Here is a 9,685-nt window from a genome sequence, read left to right on the forward strand (position 1 = left end):
TATGGGCGAAACATCCTCCGTTAAATGTCCGTTAAATGTCATGCAATCGTCTTATACAGGGCTGTAACATATATGTACTCTTACTTTAGTATAATTTCTGCCTAATAGTAACACTTCTGGTCCCATGTTATGAAGCTAAAACCTTTATCATGTTATTTCAGGTCAACCTGCATATGAGATGAGACTGACCCAGACTGGACACCCTCCCTCCATCGGGGTCACAGAAATCACTTGCACAAACAATGCATGCTCTGCAAGGCAAAGGAAGAGGGAGCAAAGAAAAAACACACTGCAGCCAGCTGAAGCCGATGAGCAACACACTGTGAATGAGACACACAAGGCTGAAGGAGGCAGTGAGCAACACACTGAGGATGAGACACAAGAGGCTGGAGATGGTGATCAACACACAGAGGATGAGACACAAGAGGCTGGAGATGGTGAGCAACACACAGAGGATGAGACACAAGAGGCTGAAGCAGGCGGTGAGCAACACTGAGGATGAGACAAGAGGCTGGAGATGGTGAGAGACACACTGAGGATGAGATACAAGAAGCTGGAGATGGTGAGCAACACACAGAAGAAGAGACCCACAACACACAGGAGGGGGCAGTGACACAAACAGAATGTAACTTCTGTGTGCACAGATGTGCAGAAGTAAACCGCCCGTTGGAAGAAAACAGACAACTGCAACGTGAACTTGATGAGTACAGGATGTCTGATAGTAGTGGGACAGATAATAGAAAATGTGTGCAAAATGTGATACAAGCACCAAATTTGGTGGTTCCCAAGGGTCTACTTAACAAATCTGCCTGACGTGCCAGTCAAAAATCCAAGATGGCGGCCATTTTTCAAGATGGCCGCCGAATGCATCTGCCAAAAATGGTTTTGCTCAAAGATATGCAAGTACTTGATGGATTTGAATGATCTTGGTGTCGATTTCTATGTTTTCTTGCACGCTGAATCTATTTCTTTTTTTACTTTCACTACCATTATAATACTGTAAATGGTAGAAAATTAACACTTTATATAAAATAACAACATAACACATCAAATGATACTCCTAATACTTTATTTACACAATATAAACATTAAATATACACATTTTGCATTAAGGTACTAAGCATTTGGATCATGTAATTCCATAAGGAAACAAAATCGAAAATAATAATAAAAACCCTTAAAACTGTAAAAATCTTCCAAAGCAAACTTTTACAGTGGCCCATACACTGGCACCAACTTTCACTGCTGTATAAGTATCACAGGTATCAGGTTGCAGAACAACGCCTTATAGGCCTGAAAAGGAAGTTCAAAGGGAACGAAACATTCAGAAGTGAGTACACCAAGTTCATGGAGGATGTGATAAGCAATGGGCATGCTGAGGAGGTGCCTCAAGCCGACCTTAAAGGAGAAGACGGCAAGGTATGGTACATCCCACACCATGGTGTGTGAAAGGGACTCTTAGAGTGGTTTTCGACTGTGGCGCAACATTTCATGGAACGTCACTGAATGCTGAACTCCTACAAGGGCCAGACCTAACCAGCACACTCCTTGGTGTTCTCACAAGATTTAGACAACATCCTATGGCTCTCATGGCTGACATAAAATCAATGTTTCACCAAGTCAGAGTCTCAAAATATGACGTTGACTTTTTACGATTCCTGTGGTGGCCTAAAGGTGACGTGTCTCTACCCCCTGTTGATCATCGCATGAAGGTGCACCTGTTTGGAGCAGTGTCTTCTCCGGGCTGCGCAAACTTTGCGCTCAGACAAACTGCTAAAGACAATAGCGGCTGTTTCGATCAGGTAGTGACGAGCACTATTGAAAAAAAATTTATGTTGACGTTATGTTGACGTTTATGAAGTCTCTGGAAACAGAAAATGAAGCAGTGGACCTGGTGAGAGACCTTACTTGTGTTTGCCACAGTGGGGGTTTCCACCTAACCAAATGGGTGAGTAACAGTCGCACTGTACTGTCCCATATCCCCAAAGAAGACAGAGCCACTGAAATGAAAGAACTGGATTTGGACAGGGACAAACTCCCAACAGAAAGAGCCCTAGGATTGCTATAGTGTGTAGAAAGTGACACATTCAAGTTCAACATCTCTGTCAAGGATAAGACACACACTAGAAGAAACATCCTGTCAACGGTCAGTTCTATATATGACCCACTGGGTTTCCTGTCTCCTCTTACTCTGCCTGCTAAGTTGCTTCTTCAGGACCTTTGCAGAAACAAGTGCAGCTGGGACCATGAAGTACCACAGGCTGCATCAGAGAAGTGGAGGAAATGGCTGACTGGTCTTGACAAACTGGAACACTTCAGAGTGACACGCTGTGTGAAGCCAGATGGACTCGGAAAGCCCACACAGGCTGAACTCCATCACTTCTCAGACGCTAGTGACCATGCGTATGGAACAGTAAGCTATCTACGACTGACACAGTGAAAACACACTGTGCATGTAGCTTTCATGCTTGGCAAAGCCAGGGTAGCGCCCTTGAAGCAGACGACAATACCACGCTTGGAACTGGTGGCAGCTGTCGTAGCCGTTGGGGTAGACAGAATGCTCAGAAAAGAACTAGACATCACACTCAACAGTTCAACCTTCTGGACAGACAGTCAGACAGTGTTAAAGTACGTTGCAAACAAAGATACAAGATTCTGCACATTCGTAGCCAATAGGATCTCTGTCATTAGAGAGAACATCGATGTCACACAGTGGAAATTCATTGGAACAAAGCTGAATCCAGCTGATTTAGCATCTAGAGGAATGTGTGCAGACACATTCATCAAATGCAGCAAGTGGATCCACGGACCAGAGTTCCTGTGGAAACCAGAAGATGAGTGGCCACAGAACCCATTGGAAGCCATGCCACTTACACAGGATGACCTAGAGGTCAAGAGATGCACAGCAGTGTACAGTGCTGTGATCAAGACACAGAACAATCCAACGTGGCAGTTGCTTGAATACTTTTCAAGTTGGAATAAGTTAAAAAGAGCCGTTGTGTGGTACTTGAACTTGAGAAACCTTCTTCTTGTTCTCAGTGTGAACAGAAAGATACAGGGTAAAGTGTCTCCACACCCAGACAAGAAGCCAGAGCAAAATGCTGAACAGCAAGAGGAAAGCCGGAAAGAACAAACCTGGCGGCCAACGTATATCCCTGGATGACCTGATGAGGGCGGAGAAAGCAATTGTAGTGTTCTATCAACATCAAAGCTATCCAGAGGAAATAGCAAAGCTGGAAAAGACGGAATTCGTTGGGAAAGGACTAAGGCGGATCAGCACGATCTACAAGCTGGATCCTGTACTAGAGGATGGAGTCTTGAGAGTAGGACTCAGCAAGGCCGCAATGCCTGGGGATGCTAAGCGTCCCATGATCCTGCCCGAACACATTCATGTCTCCACACTAATACTTCGACACATACATGAGCAGCTTGGACATGGCGCGAGAAACCATGTTCTCTCACAACTCCAAGAAAGATTTTGGATCGTTAATGCCAACTCCGCAGCTCGCAAAGTCATATCCAAGTGCGTTGTGTGCAGACGTGTCAGAGGACGGATTGGAGAACAGAAGATGGCAGACCTGCCGAAAGAAAGACTCGAAGCCGACCTTCCACCTTTCAGCAATGTGGGTGTTGATTACTTTGGGCCCTATGTAACTAAAAGAGGTAGAAGCCTAGTCAAGCGCTATGGTGTAATTTTCACTTGTATGTCAAGTAGGGCAGTACACTTGGAGATGGCACACTCTTTAGACACAGACTCTTGCATTCACGCTCTGAGGCGGTTCATAAGCAGAAGAGGTCAGGTGACACGCATCCGCTCTGACAACGGAACTAACCTCGTCGGAGCTATAAGAGAATTACAGGACGCCATCTCGAACTGGAACAAAGAAAATATTCAGAACACAATGCTCCAGAAAGGTATTCAATGGATCTTCAATCCACCAGCAGCCTCACATCATGGCGGGGTATGGGAGAGGCTAATCCGTATGGTCAGGCAGACTCTCACCTCCATTGCTCATGAACAACCACTTGACGACGAAGGTTTGCAAACACTTTTCTGTGAGGTGGAAGGCATTCTGAACAGTCGCCCTATCAGCACAGTCCATGAAGATGATTCTGATCTTAAGGCACTAACGCCTAACCATATTCTTCTTCTGAAGTGCCATCCTGCTTTTCCCCCTGGACTGTTTCAGAAATCAGACACATACAGCAGACGGCGCTGGAAACAAGTTCAGTTTCTTGCCGATCTCTTTTGGAAGAGATGGACGAAAGAATACCCACCCCTCTTACAGGAAAGACAGAAATGGACTACGGTCAAGAGAGGTTTTCAAGTAGGAGACATTGTGATGGTGGTGGATAGTTCAGCCCCTCGAGGGTCCTGGAACCTTGGAAGAATAATAGAAGTCCAACCAGATTCCAGAGGTTTGGTGAGGACGGTGAAGATCATCACAAAGACTGGTGTGTTTGTGAGGCCAGTAACCAAGCTCTGTCTGCTTCTAGAAGGAGCAGAAAAGATGACACTGGCCAGAGATGAGTAATACCCACTCATGATATGATTGATTGATGTAAGAGTAACAGTAAACTACAATGAATTTAGGCTCCTTTATGATTTTGGATGTTGTGATAGTCGCCCATGCACACTATCAGGGGCCGGTGTGTAGGGGCCAGTTGAGTCCTTATGGGTGTATGACTTGACACTCCAGTTTGTGTGACTATATCATTTGTAATTATCTAATATGTCTTGAATTGGTCAATTAGTAATTGTTTCTGAGTGTGTGCCTCCTATAGGTCAGACAATCACTGGCATCAGGATAAAGGTGTGACAGGCCAAGGAGAGTCAGGGTTCCGGCCTGCGCATACCATCATTGACCGTGATCAGGAAGCGTGACCAGGGAAACGTGCAGAGCCTTGAATTTATAACAAAACAATACTTTCATGCTTTACTTTATTTTTGATGGAGCTTGCGAAATAAATGGAATCAAGTTCACTAAATCCACGTCTCCTGGACTCTATGTAGATCACTCGTCAAGATACATCACCGGAACTCCAAGAAGTGGTTAAACAAATTAGCAAAGTTTTTTAGCCATTACACTACAGCTGACATACACAGCTGCAGTGCAGGCAAGCCCTGAACGAAAGCATTTGCATCTCCGGTTTCAGCCTTCCTTGCAGGAACACTGGGTCAGTTCCTGATAGCTGGCTGCAATAGGTGGAAGCGTTGTCCAATAGATCTGCCATATGTCTCCCTTCCGACTCCATCCCCAGTCGGCAGGACTGACGACTTCTGGATTGGTTACTGTTGCTTGACCCCATATGATTAGGGATGGGTATCGTTAATTTTTGTCGAAATCGATACCATTTTCGAGACTGCTTAACGATTCGAGTCTTTATCGATACCACTATTGATACTTTTCTATTTCTTAAGTAAAACAGATAGAACAAGGGGAACGTGTTGCTCTCAGGAGGAGGCTGGCTAAAAGGAGTATATATAGGCACAATGGATGTACCATCCACAACCTGGATGAGCAACTAGACTGTGATTGGTTGGTTGACGAAAAGTGACATTGTCAAGCTCATCGACTTCATGAAAAGTTGAACACGTTTCAACAAAAGGCACCTGATATAGCTAAATGACCAGCTAACCAAACCCAAACATTCCTAATCCTATCCCTATTTTCTTCTGTCTCTGTTTTTGTTTAACATGATGCTTAATCATCCCACAGAGCCATGCTCGCGGTGACTATGTTTTTAATGATCAGCAGTGAGGGGGGGGAGGCTTGTCTTTACTCACACACTGTGCTCGTAAAAATGTTTTGCAGTTCGCGCACACATCAAATTTTAGGGGCATATGCAAGTGAAATGGTTGCACTGTTGAGCCCTGAATTGGCTTATTATTGTCATGGATGGAGACTCGCTACAAAGTTGGGGTGCGCTCACCAGAGGATTGTCCTGCAAAGGCAGCTGGAGTTGGCACCGTTGTGACTCGGAGACAGTCGAAGTACTGCATTTTATCTTTATCTGATGCACAACGTTGAGGTGCTTGTTCATCGCAGTTGTTTTCCCATATCCCAATTATCTTTGGCTGTAATAAAATGTAGCCAAGCCTTTGACCGTTTCGTGCGTTCTGCCATCGTAGCTAGCAACAAAATGATAAATGAAGCAATTACATTCTTCTTTGTTTAGTTTAAAGGCGGTTGGCAGGCCATTCAATTGTATTTAGTCATTTTACTAGTCAAACGTTGTATGTTTGTGCACCAGTGATTTGATTTAAATAACATTACTTATTTCTCGAAACATAAGTCAAGGTTACATTATATTACTTAGTCTCGATAGCGGTATCGATAAGCTTGGACCTTATTGATATTCAGGTTTTGAGAAATTTGGAAACCGGGTCCTTACAAAACTGGTTCTCGATACCCATCCCTACATATGATACCAGCCTGGTAAGCAGCGCATTTTGCGTGTTCCATGAGGGCTGCACTGGTTGGTGGGATCGCATCATAGGACCTCTCCTTACAGGCAAAGAGATTCAGCCTTACCTCGTCAACACCGGTGGCTGCACTTGATCTGTCATACATGACAACAACAAATTTCTCCAGCTTTTGCAGGTCATCTTCAGAAACCTCTGTTGTACAGTTGCTGAGTTTTGTAAAGGTTTCAGAAACCTTATCACAGACTTCCCAAGTCAGCCATGCAGATTTCTTTCCCTTCCCATAGAAAGACAAGACTGCGTCACAGCCCGTGTGTGACGGCCGCACCCCAGGCCGCACAAACCCTAACTCCTACGTTATTGTAACATTTCTCTGTCACTTTTTGTTATCAATTTATCTAATCAAATGTATTTGTATAGCCCTTTTTACACGCTAGCATGTCACAGAGGGCTTCACATACGCCCATAGAACTGCCCCTCAACCAACCTAAACCCTCAAGGAAGACAAGGAAAACTCACAGAAAAACTCCCAACGGGAGAAAAAATTTAAGAAACCTTGGGAGGAGCAATTCAAAGAGGGATCCCCTCCTCCAGAGACGGTTGGTAAGAGAGAGGAGCAGAACACAAGCTAAACATAGTCATAAAGTGTCAATGGGTTTTGAAACACCAAAATCCATTGTTCGGCTTTATAGACGTTGGATGGGACCGGGAAACATGCTGTTGGCCGTCATGGAGACTGTAATCAGGTTGACGACCTGCTCCAGAGTTGGCAGACCAACGACCAGGCAGGTCCTGACAGCTCAAACCCCCCACACCACGTGTGTGGGGGGGGGCAGAGAGAGGAGAGCAGGGATTAGAGAATGCCAGGAGCAGCTAACAGTTACAGTCATAATTAGATCCCCACCGGTCAAGTGTGGACTAGTGCATCAATTTAACAGAGCTAACAGGGTATTTGATACAGCCCCACACACCAAGACAGCGACAGCTCCCCTCCGTTGGAGCATGAAATCTGTTCCAGGGGAAAGAACTCTAAAATAGGTTATACTTATACGAATAAGGATGAAAACAACCAGTCCCCCGTTGTCTCCAACTAGTAACAACAACTATAACAATAACAATATACACCAACGGAACTATAACAGTAACAATATACAGTAACAGGTTGACTTTATTTGTGACATCTAGATGGGCAATGTGAACATCAGCTATACTTACAATTTAAAAGTTACATGTGATACACACCGGCAAACGCACACCACAGGTTTACATAGAAAGTACACATACTTACCTTTAACAATCATAGCATTGACTAAACAAGAACGTTTTTAATCTTGTTTCAAATGTCAAAACAGTATCAGCCTCCTTTATTGAGACAGGTAATTTGTTCCAGAGAAGAGGTGCTCTATATGAGAACGCCCTACCTCCAGCAGTTTTTTTCTTAATTTTGGGTATTACCAGATAGCCGGCATCTTGAGATCTTAGAGTCCTTGCGGGGCAATAGGGTGCAAGGAGACCGGAGAGGTACAGTGGTGCCAATCCATGCAGAGATTTGTAAGTTAGTAATAAAACTTTGAAATCAGCTCTGGCTTGGATAGGGAGCCAGTGTAAAGAGATAAGAGTAGATGTTATATGATCAAACTTTCTTGTTTTAGTCAATAGGGTAGCAGCAGCATTGTCCACCCGCTATAAATTTTTTAGGTAGGTAATTGGGAGGCCAGAGAACAACACATTGCAGTAGTCCAATCGGGATGTAATAAAAGCATGTATTTGTTTTTCAGCATCATCCTTTGAGAGGAATTTTCGTATTTTGGCAATATTACGTAGATGGAAAAATGCGGTTCTGGTGATTTGCTTAATATGGTACTCAAACGAAAGGTCTGGGTCCAATGTGACTCCTAGATTTTTTACCAGCTGGCTTTGAGATACTTTGACGCCGTCTAAGTCTAAGGTCAGAATGGATCAATTATCTCTGTGTTTTTTTGGGCCAAAAATTTGAACCTCGGTTTTATCTGAATTAAGAAGAAAGAAATTTGCTGTCATCCAAGTTTTCAACCCGGAAACACATTTTTCCATAGCATGTGGAAATTCTCCAGGTTTTATAGACATGTATAGCTGAGTATCATCTGCCTAACAGTGAAAATTTACCTCAGAGCTTCTAATTATGTTTCCTAAAGGCAACATATAGAGTGAAAATAACAGAGGGCCTAGAACTGAACCCTGTGGTACTCCGTATTTTACAGTGGAGCTCCTGGATGAGCAGCTATCATAGTGGACATATTGTGATCTATCAGATAGATACGATCTAAACCACTGAAGTGAAGTACCAGAAATCCCAACATAGTTCTCCATACGTTCCAGGAGAATCTCATGATCCACAGTGTCAAAAGCTGCACTTAGGTCTAGAAGAACCAGGACAGAGCTAGAGCCCGCGTCAGAGGCTAATAATAGATCATTGACTACCTTGGCTAATGCAGTTTCAGTGCTGTGGTGGAGATGAAATCCAGACTGGAGAGGTTCATAAAGCTGATTTGAGGAGAGGTGCTCAGTGAGCTGTTTTGCCACAGCTTTTTCAAAAATGTTGGAGAGAAATGGCAAATTTGGCCTGTAATTGCTAAGACAACCTGTTTTTTTAAGAAGGGGCTTAATAATAGCTTGTTTGAAATCGTCAGGGACTTGTCAAGTTACAATAGATTCATTAATAATACTAAGCATGGGTGGTCCAATAATAGGGAGAAGTTCCCTACAAAGTTTGGCAGGGAGGGGATCGAGAAGGCAGCTAGTGGGTTTCGAGGAATCTATCAGCTTGATGAACGCTTCCATAGAAATAGGGTTAAAGTGAGTGAGAGCCTCAACATGCAGCATGCTGGGTACAGAGGGAAAATCAGTGTTGATGGCCACTCCTCCAGGGCTAGTCTGTAGTTTGTCCCTTATTGCATAGATTTTTTGGTCAAAGAAATTTAAGAAATCATTGGGAGAGAGATCTGACTAACACAGAGTGTATTTTTCTTAGTGAGTTTCGCAACAGTATCAAATAGGAACTTAGTGTTGTGTTTGTTCTTACTAATCAACTTAGAAAACTGAGAAATATTCTGATCTGGACCTGATGAGGACTTGCTTGTACTCCATTTGGCTGTCCTTCCAGGCCAGGCGGAAAACCTCCAATTTAGTGGTACGCCACTTATGCTCAAATTTTCTAGTGGACCTCTTGAGAGTGCGGGTTTCCTCTGAATACCATGGAGCCAGTTTTTTTGTCTTTTC

This window comes from Hypomesus transpacificus, chromosome 26 (genome assembly GCF_021917145.1).
Source record: "Hypomesus transpacificus isolate Combined female chromosome 26, fHypTra1, whole genome shotgun sequence".
NCBI classification, from domain to species: Eukaryota; Metazoa; Chordata; class Actinopteri; order Osmeriformes; family Osmeridae; genus Hypomesus; species Hypomesus transpacificus.